Raw genomic sequence first — 25,553 nt, 5'->3', positions numbered from 1 at the left:
GTAAAGATGTGTACGTCGGCAGTGTTCGGTCAAGCCGTATGAGAGCTTTAAAGCGAAAAAGGTGTAAAAGAGAGAAAAAATAATGGAAACAAGGGGAGAAGGAGACTAACAAAGAATTCGGCGCTAGGCATAGAACCTTCGGAGTCTGGCCGCGTTCCAGGGGTAAGACGGTACGCTCCTCCGGTAAGAACTTTGTCAATTATGAAGGGACCCTCCCATTTGGGCTTGAGTTTGTCATTTTTCTTCTCCAGCAAGCGTAGAACAAGTTCGCCAACATTGTAAGTTTTGGCCCGTACTTCTCTGCTTTGATATCTTCGAACCTGCTGTTGATAAAATGTTGAACGGGCTTTGGCGACATCACGCTCCTCCTCCAGGGCATCTAGGCTGTCCTGCCGATCCAACTCAGCCTCTTTCTCTTCGTACATACGCACTCGAGGTGAGTCATGTATAATATCATAGGGCAATACAGCCTCTGCCCCATACACCATGAAGAAAGGTGTGTATCCGGTAGCACGGTTGGGCGTGGTCCGCAGCCCCCAGAGTACAGAGTCGAGCTCCTCAACCCAGTGCTTGTCTGATTCTTTCAGAGACCGCACTAGCCTGGGTTTGATGCCGCTCATAATAAGACCATTGGCTCATTCGACTTGACCGTTTGTTTGCGGGTGGTAGACGGAGGCGTAATCGAGCTTAATGCCCAGATTAGCGCACCAAGTGTTTACCTCATCGACTGTGAAATTGGAACCATTGTCGGTCATGATGTTGTGCGGGACACCATAACGGTGCACCACATCGGATATAAATGCAATCACCGGTCCGGACTCGGCCGTTTTAACTGGTCTAGCCTCTATCCACTTGGTGAATTTATCCACCATGACCAGCAGATATTTTTTCTTATGGCTTCCCCCTTTAAAGGGTCCAACCATGTCCAAGCCCCAGACCGCAAAGGGCCATGTAATGGGGATTGTTCATAGGGCGGTTGGGGGCATATGGCTTTGGTTGGCGAAGAGTTGGCATCCCACGCAGCGCTGGACGAGGTCCTGCGCGTCTGCTCGGCCGTAGGCCAATAAAATCCTGTCCAGAAGGCCTTGCTGACAAGTGCCCTGGCTGCAGCGTGGTGCCCACCGAGACCGGCGTGAATTTCTGCCAAGAGTTGCCGCCCTTCCTCCTCGGAGATACACCTTTGAAGGACTCCGGTAGTGCTTTTCTTGTAGAGCTCTCCTTCGTTAACTTTATAGGCCTTCGAACGCCGGACAATGCGGCGAGCCTCATTCTGATCTTCTGGGAGCTCCTTCCTATTAAGGTAGGCCAAGAATGGTTCGGTCCACAGGGCAATGACTGCCATAATGAGGTGGGCCGATGGTGTTATTTCGGTGGCTGAGCCTCCGATGATATTGGCGTGTTTGCTATCTATGGTTGTGTTCGGAACGGGACTGTCGTTGCTGTCTCCCCCTTGCCACACCACGGATGGCTGAAAGAGCCTTTCGAGGAAGATATTAGGTGGGACGGGGTCGCGCTTAGCGCCGATGTGAGCAAGAACGTCTGCCGCCTAATTACTTTCGCGGGCGACATGATGAAATTCGAGCCCCTCGAACCGAGCCGATATCTTTAAGACAGTGTTGCAATAAGCTGCCATCTTTGGATCTTTGGCATCAAAGTCTCCATTAATTTGTGATATTGCGAGGTTTGAGTCCCCGCGCACCTCCAGGCGTTGTATGCCCATTCATACGGCCATCCAAAGGCCATGTAGCAAGGCCTCATATTCAGCTGCGTTGTTGGAGTCTATGAATAATATTTGGAGTATGTATTGGATGATATCTCCCGTGGGGGACGTTAATATGACGCCCGCTCCTAGCCCCGCCAACATTTTGGAGCCATCAAAATGCATAACCCAGTTGGAATACGCGCCTTACTCTTTAGGGAGTTCGGCCTCTGTCCACTCGGCGACGAAGTCAGCCAAAACTTGGGATTTGATGGCTCGTCGTGGTTTGTACGTGATGTCGAATGGAAGGAGCTCAATGGCCCATTTGGCAATCCGGCCCGTGGCATCCCGGTTGTTTATTATATCATTGAGGGGCACTTCAGAAGCCACCGTGATCGAACACTCCTAAATTAGTGTCGTAGCTTTCGAGATGCCATGAAGACTGCATATGCTATCTTTTGATAGTGAGGGTACCGGGATTTGCATGGTGTGAGGCCGGTCGATACGTAGTATACCGGCTTTTGGAGCGGAAATTTGTGTCCGTCCTGTTCTCGCTCGACGACGAGTATGGCGCTCACCACCTGGTGTGTTGCCGATATATATAGGAGCATTGGTTCGCCGACATTTGGCGCGGCCAGGATTGGGTTGCTTGCCAGAAGGGCTTTTATTTCTTCCAGTCCGGCCGTCGCCGCGTCTGTCCACTTGAAGTTATCGGTGTGCCGTAGAAGGCGATAAAGTGGCAGCGCCTTTTCCCCCAACCTGGATATAAAGTGGCTTAAAGCTGCCACGCACCCAGCAAATTTTTGGACCTGTTTAAGTTCGGTTGGCGTAGCCAATTGTGACAGAGCTCGAATTTTGGCTGGATTTGCTTCAATCCCTCTGTTGGAAACGATGGAGCCCAGCAGTTTTCCGGCGGGGACACCGAAGACACACTTTTCTGGGTTAAGCTTGATGTCGTATGTGCGGAGGTTGTCGAATGTGAGACGCAAATCGTCTATTAGTGTTTCGACGTGTCTAGTTTTGATGACGACATCGTCCACGTAAGCCTCCACTGTCTTGCCGATCTGTTTTTCGAGGCATGTTTGGATCATGCGCTGGTAGATGGCGCCGGCGTTCTTGAGCCCAAAAGGCATGGTATTGAAGCAAAATGGCCCGTATGGTGTAATGAATGCTGTTGCGGCTTGATCGGACTCCTTCATTTTGATTTGATGGTATCCGGAATATGCATCAAGGAAGCACACCGAGTCGTGTCCTGTGGTAGCGTTAATGATTTGATCAATGCGAGGGAGGGGGAAGGGATCCTTAGGGCAAGCCTTGTTAAGGTCTTTGAAATCGACGCACAAGCGCCAGGATTTATCCTTCTTTGGTACCATTACCAGGTTTGCCAGCCAGTCCGGATGTTTAATATCTCTAATGAATCTGGCCTCGATGAGTTTGGCCAGCTCTTCCCCCATAGCTTGTCATTTGGGTTCGGCAAAGCGCCGCAGTGTTTGTTTGACCAGCTTGTATCCCTTCAGTATGTTGAGGCTGTGTTCGGCCAACTCGCGCGGGATTTCTGGCATATCTGAGGGGTGCCAGGCGAATATATCCCAGTTTTCGTGCAAGAATTCTCGTAGTGAGGCGTCGACTGTGGGGCTGAGTTGCGCTCTGATAGATGCTGTCTTCTTCGGGTCTGTTGGATGGACCTGAAATTTGACTATTTCTTCTGCTGGCTTGAAGGAAGTGGATTTGGGTCGTTTGTCCGAGATCACATCGTCCCTATCCACAGTGGAGCGTAGTGCGGTTAATTCTTCGGCTGCAAGGGCCTCTGATAATGCCTCGAGGGCCAGGGATGCGGTTTTGTTCTCGGCGCGGAGTGCTATATCCGGATCGCTGACGAGGGTGATTATTCCATTAGGCCCGGGCATTTTTAGCTTCATATACCCATAATGAGGTACAACTTGAAAGCGCATGAAGGCCTCTCGCCCTAACAGGGCGTGATATCCACTGTTGAAAGGGGCCACCTGGAAAGTTATTTCTTTGGACCGATAATTGTCCGGCGTGCCGAATACCACATCAAGTGTAATTTTTCCCGCACACCGCGCTTCCCGACTGGGAATGATACCTCGAAAGGTTGTGCTACTTTTCTCGATGCGGCTCCTGTCTATTTCCATCTTGTGGAGCATGTCCTCGTAAATGAGGTTTAGTCCGCTGCCGCCGTCCATGAGGACTTTTGTAAGTCGAAAACCGTCCATGATGGGACTGAGGACTAATGCGGCTGGCGCTCGGACTATTCTATATTTAGGTTCGTCACTGGCGTTAAAGGTTGTGGCCGTGTCGTTCCAGGGGTCAATTGCGGCGACCTGACAGACTTCAGCAAGATCACGCAGTGCCCTTTTATGCTTATTGTTTGAAGCGAATGTCTCGAAGACCGTCAATACTCTTGTGTTGTCGTTTTCTGGAGGGTGTTGTTCTGGGGTGTCCTTGATAAGGATGTCCTCGCCGCTCTTGGCTACCTGCCGAAGTATCCAACATGCTCTAAGGCTGTGGGTTGCCGCGGTATCTGGCGTCGTGTGTATTTTGCATGGGCCATTGAGCCATCCCTCCAGAACAGTGCCATGCAGCGTGATGGGTTTATGTTTTTTGACCGTTGGGCTGGGCGTGCCACGGGGGTGCATCCTCTTTGCCTGTAGGGGGAGTTGAGTTGGGACCGACGGTTCCCAGCAAGCTGCCTGAGTTTTCCAGGCGCTTTCCATCATGCTGTACTTTTGTACGATAGTTGCTAAGTCAGCGAACTTTAGTATGCGGCGGCGATTGATGGCGTGGAGGATACATTCGTCCGCGCAGTTGTTGCAGAATGCTGCTATCGCGTCTTCGTCGCGACAGTCTTTTACATTATCTTTGACAAGGAGGAATCTGGCCCAGAAGTGGTGGACCGTTTCCTGTGACTGTTGTTTGATGCTCATGAGAGCGTCTATGTCTGCGTGGGTGGGTGGAATTAAATCCGAACACTGGCCTGATTTTGGATCCGGAGTTTGGAGATCTATCGGGCCTGACAGTTTGGGCTTCGGGATATCGACTGATTTTTTAGGCTCGTCGTCCGACTCTATGTTTGGAGGACGAGACATGCCTTTTTGCCGGAGAATATCCGGCCCTTCCAGATCGGAGATCGGAACATAGTCCGTCTTCAATATAGCAGAAGAGTTGTCCCGCTCCTCGACTACCGCTGTCTGGTGGGTGATCGGCGGAGTTTTAATTTCTCTCCGGTCGGGTTTAAGCCCAATCCGATCGTAGTCTGTGGCGACCCCCAAGGTGGCCATGCGATCCAGGAGTTCGTTCAACAACGATAACTCCGTCGGATCCATCCGGGCAGAGTTTTCGGGATTAACGCCGAGGCGATTTTCGATGACTGGAGAGGTCATCGTCGGCTTAAGGGCCGAACAGGCGGTCATGATGAAGCCGCCCAGCCGGAGGGTTTGGCATGGGGCCAGGGCTCCTCCGGAGATGATATTATCCTTGACAACAAGGCGAGCCATCAACCCTTTTGGCGATGGCACAGTGGAACTCTCAATGAAAGCACCAATGTCGGTGTCAAAACCGGCGGATCTCGGGTAGGGGGTCCCGAACTATGCGTCAAGGATCGATGATAACAGGAGACGGGGGACACGATGTTTACCCAGGTTCAGGCCCTCTCTATGGAGGGAATACCCTACTTCCTGTTTATTGATCTTGATGAATATGAGTGTTACAAGAGTTGATCTACCACGAGATCGTAATGGCTAACCCTAGAGGTCTAGCCTGTATGACTATGGTAATGTGTATATCTGTCCAGACTACGCTCTCCGGTTTATATAGACACCGGAGAGATCTAGGGTTACATGGAGTCGGTTACATAAGAAGGAATCTACATAGTCGGTTGCCAAGCTTGCCTTCCACGCCAAGTAGAGAACAATCCGGACACGGGTATAGTCTTCGGCCTTCATGTCTTCACAGCCCATCAGTCCGGCCCAATGGATAACAGGCCGGACGCCCGAGGACTCCTTAGTCCAGGACTCCCTCAACTACTACCTGTGTTACCCTGCAATTCTCACAAACACATTAGTCCCTCAACCAAGTTTTTCGTCAATACTCCAAAACCAACTAGGGGTGGCACTAGATGCACTTACAATCTTCCACTTTTTGGTGATTGGTGACAAACTAGTTGAAGTTTTCAATGGGGATAAAAGTATGTGAAAGTTAAGAATTCAGGCACTGTCTTCATAAGAGGTGAGAGCCTCCCCCTGAAGATGTGCATATATAATTTGCCTTTGAATGCAAATGCACATGGCAGGTTTTACTTTGTGGAGATCCTCTTCAACTTATGAAGACAATTCATCATGCATATAAAAAGATAACGAAGATAATGACATGCATAATGAAAAATGGGCGTCTGCGGAATGGCTTCATGCGGGATTTATCATCGCATCACAAAGTGGCAGAAAAGGTAGCAGACAGCCATCGAGTTTAAGTGTTACAACTCAGAGAGCCAAAAGTTTCAAACGACGAGAGTTGTTAAAACTTAGCCAAGAATAATGCAACCACCCATAAGGACCCACTTGAAGACAATCAACTCATAAGCTTCTCCCCCTTTTGTCAGTAATGACCAAAAAGGTTTGAAGACATAGAGTATCTACTCGTTCCCATCAGGAGTAGATGTAGGTGCAGGGTCGACGTTGGCGTTTGGTGGTGCAGAGGGGCCTGGTGCAGTGTCGAGACGCAGTGAAGCCATGGTTGGTGAAGTGGCATCGTCTTCTTCATCGACGACTCTCGCAACAACAGTTGCAGCCGAAGATGAATACTCAGAATCTTCTATTGGGGGAGTGCGACAGCAGCTTGCATTCTGGGGAGGCCTGGAATCAAACTTGAAGTCCTCAGTGAAGCCATCTTCGCGAAGATCAGGTTCAGGTCAGAGCAGTGTGAGACTCTTCCAGGATCGCCGACAGGCTTCATGGGCAACAAACGAGTTCTTAGTGGCCAAGTTTCGAATGCGATTGACATCCACCAAGATACTCTGCATCTGACGTTTGAGCCAGTCATGATGCTTATCCTTTTTTTGATGTAAGGCCACAAGAAGCTCTCGGTCATTGAGTACACGAGAACGCTTCTGAGGCCTTTGAGCAATTGAACTGTCAGTGGCTTCAGTGTTTGCATGATGAGGCACACGCATATTGCCAGCCAGAGGATAGGATCGAGTTGCAACATTTGGAACAAGAATACCCTCCATTGGTTGCGAGAAGCTTTGGTGATCAGCATTATGAATATATAGCGGCTCCTTGGCAGGCTCGGGGTAGATGGCTTCAATTGACAGATCAACCGCAGGCAAAAGACAAGATGGTTGCGCGCTAAGGGCTGATAGTCAACAGAAGAGTGGAGCTTGATCAGGCGCATCACCCATGGAGCATAGAACTTCAGGCCAAATAGATCAATCCTAGATGCAGCAAGTTGTCTGATGAAGAAATCCTGGGTGTTGAATCTGATGCCATTGACGATATAGAATACCAAAGTCTTCATGGCTCCTTCAAGTTTGGCTTCAGCTGAGTGTCCCTTGATGGGCCAAAGAGTACGCCTCAGAATATGATAAACTGTGCGGGGCAAGTACTCAAGGTCTTTGAAGAAGAATTCCTTGGGATATTCAGCATCTTGAGGCAATGGCTTCATCATACTGAGCATCTGACTCATATTGGGTTGATGCCTTTGAAAAATGCTCTACAGTTCATTCCTGTGAAGCTGACAACCAGGTTCATACAGCTCACCTGGAGTGGGCAGGCAAGTAAGCTCGATGATGTCTTGAGCTTTTTCTTTATGGTGTACATCTCGTGACATCCACTCAAGGACCCTTGTCTTCGAATCCCTGTTGTAGCCATGAATGTGAAGAGTGGCATAGAACTGCAGCAGAAGCTCTTCATTCCAGTGCTCCTTGTCAGTAACGAATTGGAGAAGACCAACCTCCCTGAAGCAATCAAGAGCTTCTTCTAGACAGGGCAGCCCAACAATAGCTTCACAATCAATACGCGTGTGAGAAAAGATTCGCTCTTGATTGTATAGGATGCAGGAGTAGTAGCTGCACTGCTGATAGCTCCAGAATTGATCAGAAGAGATCTTTGGCTTCGAGTAAGGATTCTTGGTGCTGTCGAAGAAGGTGTTGTGTGCCCTAAAGCTGTTCACGCCGAACGATCCTGGGGATGTGGCAGCACCTGGAAGCCTTGGTAGCCTTGGCTTTGGCTTCTGAACCCGAGGACTCTGCTCCACATGGTAGTCATACTTTGGTCCGGGAGCAGTGGGAGGAACCAAGATAGGCCATTTCATAGTGACAAGCTGCCCACGATCAAAGGCCTGTTCAATGGTGTGAGGCCTAGGAGGTGGAGCAGTGGCTTCAGCACATATATTGGCTTCAGAATGCACATGAGCTTCAGACACCATATTTGCGTTAGGCTCCACATTGTCTTGTGCCATGACTATGTCACTGGCTTCAGCATCATTGGTGGTGGAAGCCTCAGTGGTTTCAACCTCCGTTCGTTCAATGACAGGAGGGTCGGGCACAGTCGCATTCTCCTCGAGAATGACTTGATCAGTCGCACGGGGTGTGGCAACTCGTTCTTCTTCTCTTTCTCCTTGATCTTCTTCGGCTGATGCAGCCGGAATGTCTTCAGCAGTTTTGGCTTCAGACTCAGAGTCATTCGCAGTAGGGGTGGCTTCAGGAAACACTTGGCGTGCTAGTGAGCTTTGTTGCGCTTCCCCTTCCGGAATGCTGGACATGGTGACCTGTGGCCTAGGGCCTTTGCGAAGCCTGTGGAAAGCGGGCGATGCCTGTGGTGATGGAGTGGTATGCACCATGTAGTTGTCGTCCTCAAGCACTGGAGTGGTGACATGAGGTGGTGGAGTTCTGGGTGTCTCATCATGAATGGGGGTGTCTTGTTGAGGGCGATCAGCCCATGAATAATCCTGAGCAATTGGCGTCAATGGACGACTGATGTCTACTACACAACCTTCTTCTTGTAGACGTTGTTGGGCCTCCAAGTGCAGAGGTTTGTAGGATAGTAGCAAATTTCCCTCAAGTGGATGACCTAAGGTTTATCAATCTTTGGGAGGCGTAGGATGAAGATGGTCTCTCTCAAGCAACCCTGCAACCAAATAACAAAGAGTCTCTTGTGTCCCCAACACACCCAATACAATGGTAAATTGTATAGGTGCACTAGTTCGGCGAAGTGATGGTGATACAAGTGCAATATGGATGGTAGATATAGGTTTTTGTAATATGAAAACATAAACACAACAAGGTAACAAGCGATAAAAGTAAGCGTAAACGGTATTGCAATGTGTTGAAACAAGGCCAAGGGTTCATACTTTCACTAGTGCAAGTTCTCTCAACAATAATAACATAACTGGATCATATATATATCCCTCAACATGCAACAAAGAGTCACTCCAAAGTCACTAATAGCGGAGAACAAACGAAGAGATTATGGTAGGGTACGAAACCACCTCAAAGTTATTCTTTCTGATCGGTCTATTCAAGAGTCCGTAGTAAAATAACACGTAGCTATTCTTTCCGTTCGATCTATCATAGAGTTCTTACTAGAATAACATCTTAAGACACAAATCAACCAAAACCCTAATGTCACCTAGATACTCCAATGTCACCTCATGTATCTGTGGCTATGATTATACGATTTGTATCACACAATCTCAGATTCATCTATTCAACCAACACAAAGAACTTCAAAGAGTGCCCCAAAGTTTCTACCGGAGAGTCAAGACGAAAACGTGTGCTAACCCCTATGCATAAGTTCACGAGGTCACAGAACCCGCAAGTTGATCACCAAAACATACATCAAGTGAATCACATGATATCCCATTGTCACCATAGATAAGCACATGCAAGACATACATCAAGTGTTCTCAAATCCTTAAAGACTCAATCCGATAAGATAACTTCAAAGGGAAAACTCAATCCATTACAAGAGAGTAGAGGGGCAGAAACATCATAAGATCCAACTATAAGCAAAGCTCGCGATACATCAAGATCGTACCACCTCAAGAACACGAGAGAGAGAGAGAGAGATCAAATACATAGCTAATGGTACATACCCTCAGCCCCGAGGGTGAACTACTCCCTCCTTGTCATGGAGAGCGCCGGGATGATGAAGATGGCCACCGGTGAGGGTTCCCCCCCTTCGGCAGGGTGCCGTAACAGGTCTAGATTGGTTTTCGGTGGCTACAGAGGCTTGCGGCGGCGGAACTCCCGATCTAGGTTACGTTCTGGGGGTTTCTATATATATAAGAGGTTTTTGGCGTCGGGAACAAGTCAGGGGGGTCTCCGTGCAGTCCACGAGGTAGGGAGGCGCGCCCAGGGGGGTGGGCGTGCCCCCACCCTCGTCGGCAGCCCGGGACTCTTCTGGCCCAACTCTTTTACTCCATGGCCTTCTTCTGGTCCAAAAATAAGCTCCGTCAAGTTTCAGGTCAATTGGACTCCGTTTGGTTTTCCTTTTCTGCGATACTCAAAAACAAGGAAAAAACAGAGACTGGCATTGGGCTCTGGGTTAATAGGTTAGTCCCAAAAATCATATAAAATAGCATATAAATGCATATAAAACATCCTAGATGGATAATATAATAGCATGGAACAATAAAAAATTATAGATACGTTGGAGACGTATCAAGCATCCCCAAGCTTAATTCCTGCTCGTCCTCGAGTAGGTAAATGATAAAAACAGAATTTTTGATGTGGAATGCTACCTAACATATTTATAGATGTAATCTTCTTTATTGTGGCAAGAATATTCAGATCCATAAGATTCAAAACAAAAGTTTAATATTGACATGAAAACAATAATACTTCAAGCATACTAACAAAGCAATCATGTCTTCTCAAAATAACATGGCCAAAGCAAGCTATCCCTACAAAATCATATAGTCTGGCTATGCTCTATCTTCATCACACAAAATATTTAAATCATGCACAACCCCGATGACAAGCCAAGCAATTGTTTCATACTTTTGATGTTCTCAAACTTTTTCAATCTTCACGCAATGCATGAGCGTGAGCCATGGACATAGCACTATAGGTGGAATAGAATGGTGGTTGTGGAGAAGACAAAAAGGAGAAGATAGTCTCACATCAACTAGGCGTATCAATGGGCTATGGAGATGCCCATCAATACATATCAATGTGAGTGAGTAGGGATTGCCATGCAACGGATGCACTAGAGCTATAAGTGTATGAAAGCTCAACAAAAGAAACTAAGTGGGTGTGCATCCAACTCGCCTGCTCACGAAGACCTAGGGCAATTTGAAGAAGCCCATCATTGGAATATACAAGCCAAGTTCTTTAATGTAAAATTCCAACTAGTATATGAAAGTGACAACATAAGAGACTCTCTATCATAAAGATCATGGTGCTACTTTGAAGCACAAGTGTGGTAAAAGGATAGTAGCATTGCCCCTTCTCTCTTTTTCTCTCATTTTTTCCTTTTTCTTTTCTTTTTTGGGCCTTCTCTTTTTTTATGGCCTCTTTTTTCTGTTTTTTTTCGTCCGGAGTCTCATCCCGACTTGTGGGGGAATCATAGTCTCCATCATCCTTTCCTCACTGGGACAATGCTCTAATAATGATGATCATCACACTTTTATTTACTTACAACTCAACAGAAAACTCGTAAGCTCCTTTAGTATAAGAAAATAAATCACCACTTAGGTACTGTTGTGAACTCATTCTAAATTCATATTGGTGTAATATCTACTGTATTACAACTTCTCTATGGTTCATACCCTCCGATACTACTCATAGATTCATCAAAATAAGCAAACAACACAATGAAAACAGAATCTGTCAAAAACAGAACAGTCTGTAGTAATATGTATCAAAAGTATACTTATGGAACTCCAAAAATTCTGAAACAAATTGGTGGACCTGAGGAATTTGTCTATTAATCATATTCAAAAATAATCAACCTAAAAGCACTCTCCAGTAAAAAATGGCAGCTAATCTCGTGAGCGCTAAAGTTTCTGTTTTTTACAGCAAGATCATAAAGGCTTCACCCAAGTCTTCCCAAAGGTTCTACTTGGCACAAACACTAATTAAAACATAAAACCACATCTAACCAGAGGCTAGATAGATTATTTATTGCTAAACAGGAGCAAAAATCAAAGAACAAAAATAAAATTGGGTTGCCTCCCAACAAGCGCTAACGTTTAACGCCCCTAGCTAGGCATGATGATTTCAATGATGCTCACAAAAAAGATAAGAATTGGAACATAAAGAGAGCATCATGAAGAATATGACTAGCACATTTAAGTCTAACCCACTTCCTATGCATAGGGATTTTGTGAGCAAATAACTTATGGGAACAATAATCAACTAGCATAGGAAGGCAAAACAAGCATAACTTCAAAACTTTAAGCACATAGAGAGGAAACTTGATATTATTGCAATTCCTACAAGCATATATTCGTCCCTCATAATAATTTTCAGTAGCATCATGAATGAATTCAAGAATATAACCAGCACCTAAAGCATTCTTTTCATGATCTACAAGAATAGAAAATTTACTACTCTCTACATAAGCAAAGTTCTTCTCAATCGGAATAGTGGGAGTATCATAAGAGACTCAAATACTATAAATTGTTTCCATATTAAAAGAGTAATGTTCAGAAAAAGGGTAATCATAATCATGAAAAGTTTTTATAAATATAATCATCACTACTTTTTATAGCATAAGTTTCATCACAATAATCATCATAAGTAGCAACTTTGTTCTCATAATAATCAATTGAAACCTCTTCCGAAATAGTGGATTCATCACTAAATAAAGTCATGACCTCTCCAAATCCACTTTCATAAATATTATAAGATTCAACACCCTCCAAAATAGTGGGATCATTACTTCCTAAAGTTGACACTCTTCCAAACTCACTTTCATCAATATAACCATCATAAATAGGAGGCATGCTATCATCATAACAAATTTGCATATCAAAACTTGGGGGCTAAAAATATCATCCTCATTAAACATAGCATCCCCAAGCTTGGGACAAACATTAATTTCAGCAAATATATTCTCAAACTTGTCATTCTCATCAAACATAGCATCCCCAAGCTTGGGCCTTTTCATATCATAAGCATAATCACTCTCATCATTAATAGTATGGGTAGCACCAATAGTATAGCAATTATCATCATCACAATGAGTAATAGGAGCAACATCATTTGGGAGGGATACCTTTTCACCTTTGCTTCTCCGTCTTTTCTTTTTCTTCTTCACATCATGCGTGCGTTAAACCCTCTTTTTTGAGCTCCTTATTAATGAGATTGGTTGAATAGAAAGCTCCTCCTCGTTACCTGATTCATCATAAGAAATAATAGGAGGATATTTGGAAGTCTCTTCCCTTTCATTAGTATTCTCTTCATCTTCTATTTGTTTTATTGTCTTTATGTAATTGGCAATATAAGGATTTTCAATGGAATTCACTGCACAATATATAAAAATTTCTTCTAGATCAAAATCAAGAAATCTATCAAGATTAAATTTTGGAATACCCTCAGTTATACGTTTCATTTTTTCATACCCCAAAAGAAGACTAAGTTCTTTATGATGTTCAAGGGTAATCAAGTTATCACAATTTTTGGACACGATTTGATCATGAAACAAATAGCATTGGAGCTTTAAATGACCATGTTCATTGCAAAGTTCACAAGGATGGCGATAAATATTGAATCTTTCAGCACAGTCATCTTGCCTTTCTTGCAACCATTTAGTTTCCAAATACTTATGCCTCTTGCAAAATCTATCTTCCCTATTTAGTGTGTGCTTGCAAGCTCTATGTATTCCACAAAAGTTGACATGCTTATAAGAAACATTTTCATCATGACTAGTGCAATCATCATTAGTACTATGGATATTCAAAGAGTTCATACTAACAACATTGCAATCATGGTCATCTTTCAAAGATTTAGTGCCAAACATTCTAATGCATTCTTCCTCTAGCAATTGAGCACAATTATCGGAATCCTTATTTTCACGAAATACATTAAAAAGATGAAGCATATGAGGCAACCTTAATTCCATTTTTTAGTTTTCTTTTATAGACTAAACTACTGATAAAACAAGAAACTAAAAGATTCGATTGCAAGATCTAAAGATATACCTTCAAGCACTCACCTCCCCGGCAACGGCGCCGGAAACTGCTTGATGTCTACTACACAACCTTCTTCTTGTAGACGTTGTTGGGCCTCCAAGTGCAGAGGTTTGTAGGATAGTAGAAAATTTCCCTCAAGTGGATGACCTAAGGTTTATCAATCCGTGGGAGGCATAGGATGAAGATGGTCTCTCTCAAGCAAACCTGCAACAAAATAACAAAGAGTCTCTTGTGTCCCCAACACACCCAATACAATGGTAAATTGTATAGGTGCACTAGTTCGGCGAAGAGATGGTGATACAAGTGCAATATGGATGGTAGATATAGGTTTTTGTAATCTAAAAATATAAAAACAGCAAGGTAACAAGCGATAAAAGTGAGCGTAAACGGTATTGCAATGTGTTGAAACAAGGCCTAGGGTTCATACTTTCACTAGTGCAAGTTCTCTCAACAATAATAACATAACTGGATCATATAAATATCCCTCAACATGCAACAAAGAGTCACTCCAAAGTCACTAATAGTGGAGAACAAATGAAGAGATTATGGTAGGGTACGAAACCACCTCAAAGTTATTCTTTCTAATCGATCTATTCAAGAGTCTGTAGTAAAATAACACATAGCTATTCTTTCCGTTCGATCTATCATAGAGTTCGTACTAGAATAACACCTTAAGACACAAATCAACCAAAACCCTAATGTCACCTAGATACTCCAATGTCACCTCAAGTATCCGTGGGTATGATTATACGATTTGCATCACACAATCTCAGATTCATCTATTCAACCAACACAAAGAACTTGAAAGAGTGCCCCAAAGTTTCTACCGGAGAGTCCAGATGAAAACGTGTGCCAACCCGTGTGCATAAGTTCACGAGGTCACAGAACCCGCAAGTTGATCACCAAAACATACATCAAGTGAATCACGTGATATCGCATTGTCACCACAGATAAGCACATGCAAGACATACATCAAGTGTTCTCAAATCCTTAAAGACTCAATCCGATAAGATAACTTCAAAGGGAAAACTCAATCCATTACAAGAGAGTAGAGGGGGAGAAACATCATAAGATCCAACTATGATAGCAAAGCTCGCGATACATCAAGATCGTACCACCTCAAGAACACGAGAGAGAGAGAGAGATCAAACACATAGCTACTAGTACATACCCTCAGCCCCGAGGGTGAACTACTCCCTCCTCGTCATGGAGAGCACCGGGATGATGAAGATGGCCACCGGTGAGGGTTCCCCCCTCCAGCAGGGTGCCGGAATGTGTCTAGATTGGTTTTCAGTGGCTACAGACGCTTGCGGTGGCGGAACTCCCGATCTAGGTTATGTTCTGGGGGTTTCTGTATATATAAGAGGTTTTGGCGTCGAGAACAAGTCAGGGGGGTCTCCGGGCTGTCCACGAGGTAGGAAGGCGCGCCTAGGGGGGTGGGCGCGCCCCCACCCTCGTGGGCAGCCCGGGACTCTTCTGGCCCAACTCTTTTACTCCATGGCGTTCTTCTGGTCCAAAAATAAGCTCCGTCAAGTTTCAGGTCAATTGGACTCCATTTGGTTTTCCTTTTCTGCGATACTCAAAAACAAGGAAAAAACAGAAACGGGCACTGGGCTCTGGGTTAATAGGTTAGTCCCAAAAATCATATAAAATAGCATATAAATGCATGTAAAACATCCTAGATGGATAATATAATAGCATGGAACAATCAAAAATTATAGATACATTGGAGACGTATCAACGACCAATGCTGATGAGTTCGCTATTCGTAAGAACAAGCGATGATACCATTTGGTGCTCAAGTTGAGGAAGGACTTCATCATCTTCAACATTGTCTTCACGACCAATGTCTTCAGCTGTGATGGGGTCAACAGCTGGAACTTCTTCATCTTCAGGAGCCTCTGTGAAAGCAGGCTCATGGATCACAAGGCGACGTTCTTGGTTGGTGGAGGCTGGACGGGCAACAGACATGGGCTCAACAACAAGGGGCTCAGAGGCCGCAGCATGCTCTTTCTTTGAAGACTTTGTCTTCAATTTCTTCTTCGATGGTGCATCACCAGAAGCATTCTTGTGCTTGCGTTTCTTGGCTTCGGCTTCAGCTGCCCTTGTCTTCTTCAGTTCTGAAGCTGCTGAGGGGACCTTAGGCTTCGAGCCTGTCATGCTGGCAGGGAAGACAATGCGAGGTTCTTCCTGCCTTGATGCTTCACTTTGGGTTTTAGAAGACTTCTTCTTTTGTTTGGCAGCCATCTTGGGGTCGATGCCAGGACGCCCAAGAGCCTTGCGCTTCTCAGCCTCATTGTGTGCTTGAACACATTTCTGCGCAAAGTATTTCATGCGCTCTCTTGAACCTTTTGCTTCTTCACGCTTCTTGTGAAACTGTTCCTTGAGCTCATGCAACATCTTCTTGAAGATCTGAACATCTGCCACATTGAGCTTGGCCATGTTCTTCTTGAAGTGAGCCTTCTCATAGTCAATTTCATTTTTTAGCTCGACAACCTTCTGAGCCAGGGCCAACTCATTAGCAATGGCTCCATGGAAGGTGACGCTGATGTCCACTGGCAGCTGAAGATCATCAATGCTGATGCTCTGGTCATCAAACCACTCGTCGATAAAGTTGTTGAGAATATCCATGTCAAAGAGGGGCAGATCATTGAAGATCTCCGCCTCTTGCTTGCTCTTGATCAACAACTCAAGGGCATCATCACCAAGATCTTCATCGCTGGACAGATCAATGGTGTCATCCTCATTGTGCAGAACAACAGCAGGAGTTAGTTCATGCCCAGAAATATTCTTGGGTTTCTTGTCTTTCTTGTCTTTCTTTGTCTTCTCGGTCTTCTTGGAGACACGAGACAAATCTTCAGATTGCACACTGGGTTCAGGAGGCGCAGTGGCGAAAGGCTTCACACGCGAAGCTTTTGGTGAGGCAGAGTGCTTTGAAGCCTTGGTCTTCTTCTTCTTCTGCGGCTTTGGTGGAGCTGGCGCTTCTTCAGAGTCAGGGTCGTCAGCTAATTGCTCCACAGTGGCCCTCTGAGCAGCTATGTGGGAGAGGAGCCCATCGAAGTTACCGAAGGGCCCGATGACATTTGGATTGGCATCGCGAGTGCTGTCCTGTCTAGGAGCAGATGGACCAGGGTTGAAGTTGAGTCCCAGGTCCTTCTTGTTCTTTAGAGCTGATTCTTTTGCAAATGATAGTTGCGCTTGAAGAGATTGTCTTCACGACACCATAACATAGATGATGGGTCGGCATTCTCTGGCTTTGGTCCTCGGACCATGCATGGGTAGAAGCCTTGAGCAATGGCTTCAGACTTGGACTTGGGCTGCAGATTTCTGTACATAGTATCTCCCCATGGGCGCTTGATGGCGTTCTTTTCAGCATATTTAGCAGTCACAAATCTGTATTTGAACCATTCCACTGCCCAATATCTTCGAATCCATTGGATTCGGGTCTTGCGCTGGTTGTAGCTTTCCTCTGGATCTGACTTGTATAGTTCAAACACACCTGGAGGTAAATCCTTAGTTGTATCTCCATGGTGCTGCCTGCCGCCCTTTCTAGCTGATTTCTCTGTTGCCATTCTATTCAGACTGAACGGCTTCAATACAGTGAATGGCTTCCTTTTGCTGGTCAGACATGAACTGGCTTCAGGTGAGTGAATATGACGCTGTAAGAACTCTGCAAATGAATGTAGACTATGAGAACCAAGGGATTCTCCCACGGACATGTACCTGTGACAGTATTAGAGGTGCGAGGGAAGGGGAAGAGGTCATATGCATTCTCAGAAGATTTTTAAGATAAATCAGTTTGAAGACCTTGACCTCATAGTGCGAAGACATTCACTTATTTGTTGAGAGTTGGTTCCAGATTTGTACGAATCCATGAATAAGTACAAGTGAGTAATCTAACTAGTTGTGAAGCATAAGTGAATATACTTCGCATGATATGAGATGCAGATGAAAACGGATCCAGATTTGAAAGTGAAGAAACCACTTTTTATTGAAGTGGATGGATTTGACGGATCAAAAAGGCAGTAAAAAGTAAGTTTTAATTACCGTTGACAAACCACTAGAGGAGGTGGAGAGAGAGGCCAAGCAGTTCAATCTTCCGCGCCCTAACTTGGCGGCGGAAGACACCTACGGTGGCTGCGGAGAAGACGAGGTCCGAGGCCAGCGTGAGGACGGCATCGAAGTAGTCGCGGCAGCTAAGCGCTTCATCTCCGGCGTCGACGCGATATAGCGGAGGCGCTAGGGTTTGTGCGAGGTGGCGAGGTGGAAGAAGATATAATGATCGTGGTGAGTGTGTATTTATAAGGAGAGGGGGTAGCACAGCGTAATTACGCAGGTGCCCCTGGTGGTTCACATCTGAAAGACACGTGGCATACATGCAACATATTGGAAGTTGTTCCATGTTCCCACGCACGCCTAGATTGTCGGTTGGTCGTTCCAGCTTCTCCGGTATGCAGGCAAAAGGATATGGCATTAAAAACAGACTTGAATGTTTGTCTCTTTGTCTTCTGCTGACAAGAACTCAGAGAAGACTGAAGGAAATATGCCCTAAAGGCAATAATAAAGTATTATATATTTCCTTATATCATGATAAATGTTTATTATTCATGCTAGAATTGTATTTACCGGAAACATAATACATGTGTGAATACATAGACAAACAGAGTGTCACTAGTATGCCTCTACTTGACTAGCTCGTTAATCAAAGATGGTTATGTTTCCTAGCCATAGACATGAGTTGTCATTTGATTAATTGGATCACCTCATTAGGAGAATGACGTGATTGACTTGACCCATTCCGTTAGCTTAGCACCCGATCGTTTAGTATGTTGCTATTGCTTTCTTCATGACTTATACATGTTCCTATGACTATGAGATTATGCAACTGCCGTTTACCGGAGGAACACTTTGTGTGCTACCAAACGTCACAACGTAAATGTGTGATTATAAAGGTGCTCTACAGGTGTCTTCAAAGGTACTTGTTGGGTTGGCGTATTTCAAGATTAGGATTTGTCACTCCGATTGTCGGAGAGGTATCTCTGGGCCCACTCGGTAATGCACATCACTATAAGCCTTGCAAGCATTGTGACTAATGAATTAGTTGTGGGATGATGTATTACGGAACGAGTAAAGAGACTTGCCGGTAACGAGATTGAACTAGGTATCGAGATACCGACGATCGAATCTCGGGCAAGTAACATACCGATGACAAAGGGAACAACGTATGTTGTTATGCGGTCTGACCGATAAAGATCTTCGTTGAATATGTGGGAGCCAATATGGGCATCCAGGTCCCGCTATTGGTTATTGACCGGAGAGGTGTCTCGGTCATGTGTACATAGTTCTCGAACCCGAAGGGTCCGCACGCTTAACGTTACGATGACAGTTTTATTGAGTTTTGATGTACCGAAGGAGTTCGGAGTCCCGGATATGATCGGGGACATGACGAGGAGTCTCGAAATGGCCGAGACGTAAAGATCGATATATTGGACGACTATATTCGGACTTCGGAAAGGTTCCGAGTGATTCGAGTATTTTTCGGAGTACCGGAGAGTTACGGGAATTCGTATTGGGCCTTAATGGGCCATACGGGAAAGGAGGGAAAGACCTCAAAGGGTGGCCGCACCCCTCCCCATGGGCTAGTCCGAATTGGACTAGGGAGGGGGGCGCCCCCTTCCTTCTTTCTCCTTCCCGCTTCCCTTCTCCTACTCCCACAAGGAAAGGAGGAGTCCTACTCCCGGTGGGAGTAGGACTCCCCCTTGGGCGCGCCACCTCCCCTTGGCCGGCCCTCTTCCCCTTGCTCCTTTATATACGGGGGCAGGGGGGCACCCCAGAGACACAACTTGATATACGATATTTTAGCCGTGTGCGGTGCCCCCCTCCACCAGATTACACCTCGATAATACCATTGCGGAGCTTAGGCGAAGCCCTGCGTCGGTGGAACATCATCATCGTCACCACGCCGTCGTGCTGACGAAACTCTCCCTCAACACTCGGCTGGATCGGAGTTCGAGGGACATCATCGAGCTGAACGTGTGTAGAACTCGGAGGTACCGTGCGTTCGGTACTTGATCGGTCGGATCGTGAAGACGTACGACTACATCAACCGCGTTGTGATAACGCTTCCGCTGTCGGTCTACGAGGGTACGTGGACAACACTCTCCCCTCTCGTTGCTATGCATCACCTTGATCTTGCGTGTGCGTAGGAATTTTTTTGAAATTACTACGTTGCCCAACAGTGGCATCCGAGCCTGGTTTTATGCGTTGATGCTATGCACGAGTAGAACACAAGTGAGTTGTGGGCGATATAAGTCATACTGCTTACCAGCATGTCATACTTTGGTTCAGCGGTATTGTGAGATGAAGCGGCCCGGACCGACATTACGCGTACGCTTACGCGAGACTGGTTTCACCGTTCGGAGCACTCGTTGCTTAAAGGTGACTGGCGGGTGTCTGTCTCTCTCACTTTAGTTGAACCGAGTGTGGCTACGCCCGGTCCTTGCGAAGGTTAAAACAGCACCAACTTGACAAACTATCGTTGTGGTTTTGATGCGTAGGTAAGAACGGTTCTTGCTAAGCCCGTAGCAGCCACGTAAAACTTGCAACAACAAAGTAGAGGACGTCTAACTTGTTTTTGCAGGGCATGTTGTGATGTGATATGGTCAAGACATGATGTGATATAATTTGTTGTATGAGATGATCATGTTTTGTAACCGAGTTATCGACAACTGGCAGGAGCCATATGGTTGTCGCTTTATTGTATGAGATGCAATTACCATGTAATAGTTTTACTTTATCACTAAGCGGTAGCGATAGTCGTAAAAGCAATTATTTGGCGAGACGACAACGATACTACGATGGAGATCAAGGTGTCGCGCCGGTGAACAAAATAAGTAAACCAGAAGTGTCGCAAAAGACTAGGATGGGAAACAAAACGGAATGTACCAGATTTTTAGCACGTACAACCATCAAACCGGTGACGATGGTGATCATGACGGTGCTTCGGAGATGGAGATCACAAGCACGGTGCTTCGGAGATGGAGATCACAAGCACAAGATGATGATGGCCATATCATATCACTTATATTGATTGCATGTGATGTTAATCCTTTATGCATCTTATCTTGCTTTGTTTGACGGTAGCATTATAAGATGATCTCTCACTAAAATTTCAAGATAAAAGTGTTCTCCCTGAGTATGCACCGTTGCGAAAGTTCTTTGTGCTGAGACACCACGTGATGATCGGGTGTGATAGGCTCTACGTTCAAATACAACGGGTGCAAAACAGTTGCACACGCGGAATACTCAGGTTAAACTTGACGAGCCTAGCATATGCAGATATGGCCTCGGAACACGGAGATCGAAAGGTTGAGCGTGAATCATATAGTAGATATGATCAACATAGTGATGTTCACCATTGAAACTACTCCATCTCACGTGATGATCGGACATGGTTTAGTTGATTTGGATCGCGTAATCACTTAGATGATTAGAGGGATATCTATCTAAGTGGGAGTTCTTAAGTAATATGATTAATTGAACTTTAATTTATCATGAACTTAGTCCTGATAGTATTTTGCAAATTATGTTGTAGATCAATAGCTCGCGTTGTTACTTCCCTGTGTTTATTTTTGATATGTTCCTAGAGAAAAATTATGTTGAAAGATGTTAGTAGCAAAGATGCGGATTGGATCCGTGATCTGAGGATTATCCTCATTGCTGCACAGAAAAATTATGTCCTTGATGCACCGCTAGGTGACAGACCTATTGCAAGAGCAGATGCAGACGTTATGAACGTTTGGCTAGCTCAATATGATGACTACTTGATAGTTTAGTGCACCATGCTTAACGGCTTAGAATCGGGACTTCAAAGACGTTTTAAACATCATGGACCTTATAAGATGTTCCAGGAGTTGAAGTTAATATTTCAAGCAAATACCCGAGTTGAGAGATATGAAGTCTCCAACAAGTTCTATAGCTAAAAGATGGAGGAGAATCGCTCAACTAGTGAGCATGTGCTCAGATTGTCTGGGTACTACAATCGCTTGAATCAAGTGGGAGTTAATCTTCCAGATAAAATAGTGATTGACAGAATTCTCTAGTCACCATCACCAAGTTAGTAGAACTTCGTGATGAACTATAGTGTGCAAGGGATGACGTAAGTAATTCCCGAGCTCTTCTTGATGCTGAAATCGACGAAGGTAGAAATCAAGAAAAACATCAAGTGTTGATGGTTGACGAGACCACTAGTTTCAAGAAAAGGGCAAAGGGAAGAAGGGAAACTTCAAAAAGAACGGCAAGCAAGTTGCTACTCAAGTGAAGAAGCCCAAGTCTGTACCTAAGCCTGAGACTAAGTGCTTCTACTGCAAAGGGACTGGTCACTGGAGGCGGAACTGCCCCAAGTATTTGGTGGATAAGAAGGATGGCAAAGTGAACAAAGGTATATTGGATATACATGTTATTGATGTGTACTTACTAGTGTTTATAGCAACCCCTCAGTATTTGATACTGGTTCAGTTGCTAAAGAGTAGTAACTCGAAAACGGGAGTTGCAGAATAAACAGACTAGTAAAAGGCGAGCTGACGATGTGTGTTGGAAGAAGTTCCAAGATTGATATGATCATCATCGCACACTCCCTATACTTTCGGGATTAGTGTTGAAACTAAATAAATGTTATTTGGTGTTTGCGTTGAGCATGAATATGATTTGATCATGTTTATTGCAATACGGTTATTCATTTAAGTTAGAGAACAATTGTTGTTCTGTTTACATGAATAAAAACCTTTTATGGTCATACACACCAACAAAAATGGTTTGTTGGATCTCGATCGTAGTGATACACATATTCATAATATTGAAGCCAAAAGATGCAAAGTTAATAATGATAGTGCAACTTATTTGTGGCACTGCTGTTTAGGTCATATTGGTGTAAAGCGCATGAAGAAACTCCATACTGATGGGATTTTGGAATCAATTGATTATGAATCACTTGATGCTTGCGAACCATGCCTCATGGGCAAGATGACTAAAACGCCGTTCTCCGGAACTATGGAGAGAGCAACAGATTTGTTGGAAATCATACATACAGATGTATGTGGTCCGATGAATATTGAGGCTCGTAGCAGGTATCATTATTTGCTGACCTTCACAGATGATTTGAGCAGATATGGGTATATCTACTTAATGAAACAGAAGTCTGAAACATTTGAAAAGTTCATATAATTTCAGAGTGAAGCGAAAATCATCGTAACAAGAAAATAAAGTTTCTACGATTTGATCGTGGAGAAGAGTATTTTAGTTACGAGTTTGCCCTTCAGTTAAAACAATGTGAAATAGTTTCACTACTCATGCCACCTGGAACACCACGGTGTAATGGTGTGTCCGAACATCGTAACCGTACTTTATTAGATATGGTGCGATATATGATGTCTCTTACCGATCTACCACTATCGTTTTGGGGTTATGCATTAGAGACAGCTACATTCACATTAAATAGGGTACCATCTAAATCCGTTGAGACGACGTCTTATGAACTGTGGTTTGGCAAGAAACCAAAGTTGTCGTTTCTTAAAGTTTGGGGTTGCGATGCTTATGTGAAAAAGTTTCATCCTGATAAGCTCAAACCCAAATCGGAGAAATGTGTCTTCATAGGATACCCAAAGGAGACAGTTGGGTACACCTTCTATCACAGATCCGAAGGCAAGACATTCGTTGCTAAGTATGGATCCTTTCTAGAGAAGGAGTTTCTCTCGAAAGAAGTGAGTGGGAGGAAAGTAGAACTTGATGAGGTAACTGTACCTGCTCCCTTATTGGAAAGTAGTTCATCACAGAAATCTGTTCCTGTGACTCCTACACCAATTAGTGAGGAAGTTAATGATGATGATCATGTAAACTTCAGATCAAGTTACTACCAAACCTCGTAGGTAAACCAAAGTAAGATCCGCACCAGAGTGGTACGGTAATCCTGTTCTGGAGGTTATGTTACTAGACCATGACGAACCTACGAACTATGAAGAAGCGATGGTGAGCCCAGATTCCGCAAAATGGCTTGAAGCCATGAAATCTGAGATGAGATCCATGTATGAGAACAAAGTATGGACTTTGATTGACTTGCCCAATGATCGGCGAGCCATTGAGATTAAATGGATCTTCAAGAGGAAGACGGACGCTGATAGTAGTGTTACTATCTACAAAGCTAGAATTGTCGCAAAAGGTTTTCGACAAGTTTAAGGTGTTGACTACGATGAGAGTTTCTCACTCGTATCTATGCTTAAGTCTGTGTGAATCATGTTAGCAATTGCCGCATTTTATGAAATCTGGCAATTGGATAAACAAAACTGCATTGCTTAATGGATTTATTAAAGAAGAGTTGTATATGATGCAACCAGAAGGTTTTGTCAATCCTAAAGATGCCAACAAAATATGCAAGCTCCAGCGATCCATCTATGGACTGGTGCAAGCATCTCGGAGTTGGAATATACACTTTGATAAGTTGATCAAAGGATATAGTGTTATACAGACTTGCGGTGAAGCCTGTATTGACAAGAAAGTGAGTGGGAGCACTACAGCATTTCTGATAAGTATATGTGAATGACATATTGTTGATCGGAAATAATGTAGAAATATTCTGCAAAGCATAAAGGAGTGTTTGAAAGGAGTTTTTCAAAAGAAAGACCTCGGTGAAGCTGCTTACATATTGAGCATCAAGATCTATAGAGATAGATCAAAATGCTTGATAAGTTTTTTCAATGAGTAGATACCTTAACAAGATTTTGAAGCAGTTCAAAATAGAACAGTCAAAGAAAGAGTTCTTGCCTGTGTTACAAGGTGTGAAATTGAGTAAGACTCAAAGCCCGACCACGCCAGAAGATAGAAAGAGAATGAAAATCATTCCCTATGCCTTGGCCATAGGTTCTATAAAGTATGCCATGCTGTGTACCAGATCTATTGTATACCCTACACTAATTTTGGCAAAGGAGTACAATAGTGATCTAGGAGTAGATCACTGGACAACGGTCAAAATTATCCTTAGTGGAATAAGGACATTTTTCTCGATTATGGAAGTGACAAAAAGGTTCATCGTAAAGGGTTACGTCGATGCAAGTTTTGACACTAATCTAGATGACTCTAAGTCTCGGTCTAGATACATATTGAAAGTGGGAGCAATTAGCTAGAGTAGCTCCGTGCAGAGCATTGCAGACATAGAAATTTGCAAATATACTTACGGATCTGAATGCGACAGACCCGTTGACTAAAATTATCTCACAATCAAAACATGATCACACCTTAGTACTCTTTGGGTGTTAATCACATAGCGATGTGAACTAGATTATTGACTCTAGTAAACCCTTTGAGTGTTGGTCACATAGAGATGTGAACTATGGGTGTTAATCACATGGTGATGTGAATTATTGATGTTAAATCACATGGCGATGTGAACTAGATTATTGACTCTAGTGCAAGTGGGAGACTGAAGGAAATATGCCCTAAAGACAATAATAAAGTATTATATATTTCCTTATATCATGATAAATGTTTATTATTCATGCTAGAATTGTATTTACCGGAAACATAATACATGTGTGAATACATAGACAAACAGAGTGTCACTAGTATGCCTCTACTTGACTAGCTCGTTAATCAAAGATGGTTATGTTTCCTAGCCATAGACATGAGTTGTCATTTGATTAACAGGATCACCTCA

Source organism: Aegilops tauschii, chromosome 2 (assembly GCF_002575655.3).
Source record: "Aegilops tauschii subsp. strangulata cultivar AL8/78 chromosome 2, Aet v6.0, whole genome shotgun sequence".
Classification (NCBI taxonomy): domain Eukaryota; kingdom Viridiplantae; phylum Streptophyta; class Magnoliopsida; order Poales; family Poaceae; genus Aegilops; species Aegilops tauschii.
Note: the sequence above shows the minus strand (reverse complement) of the source record.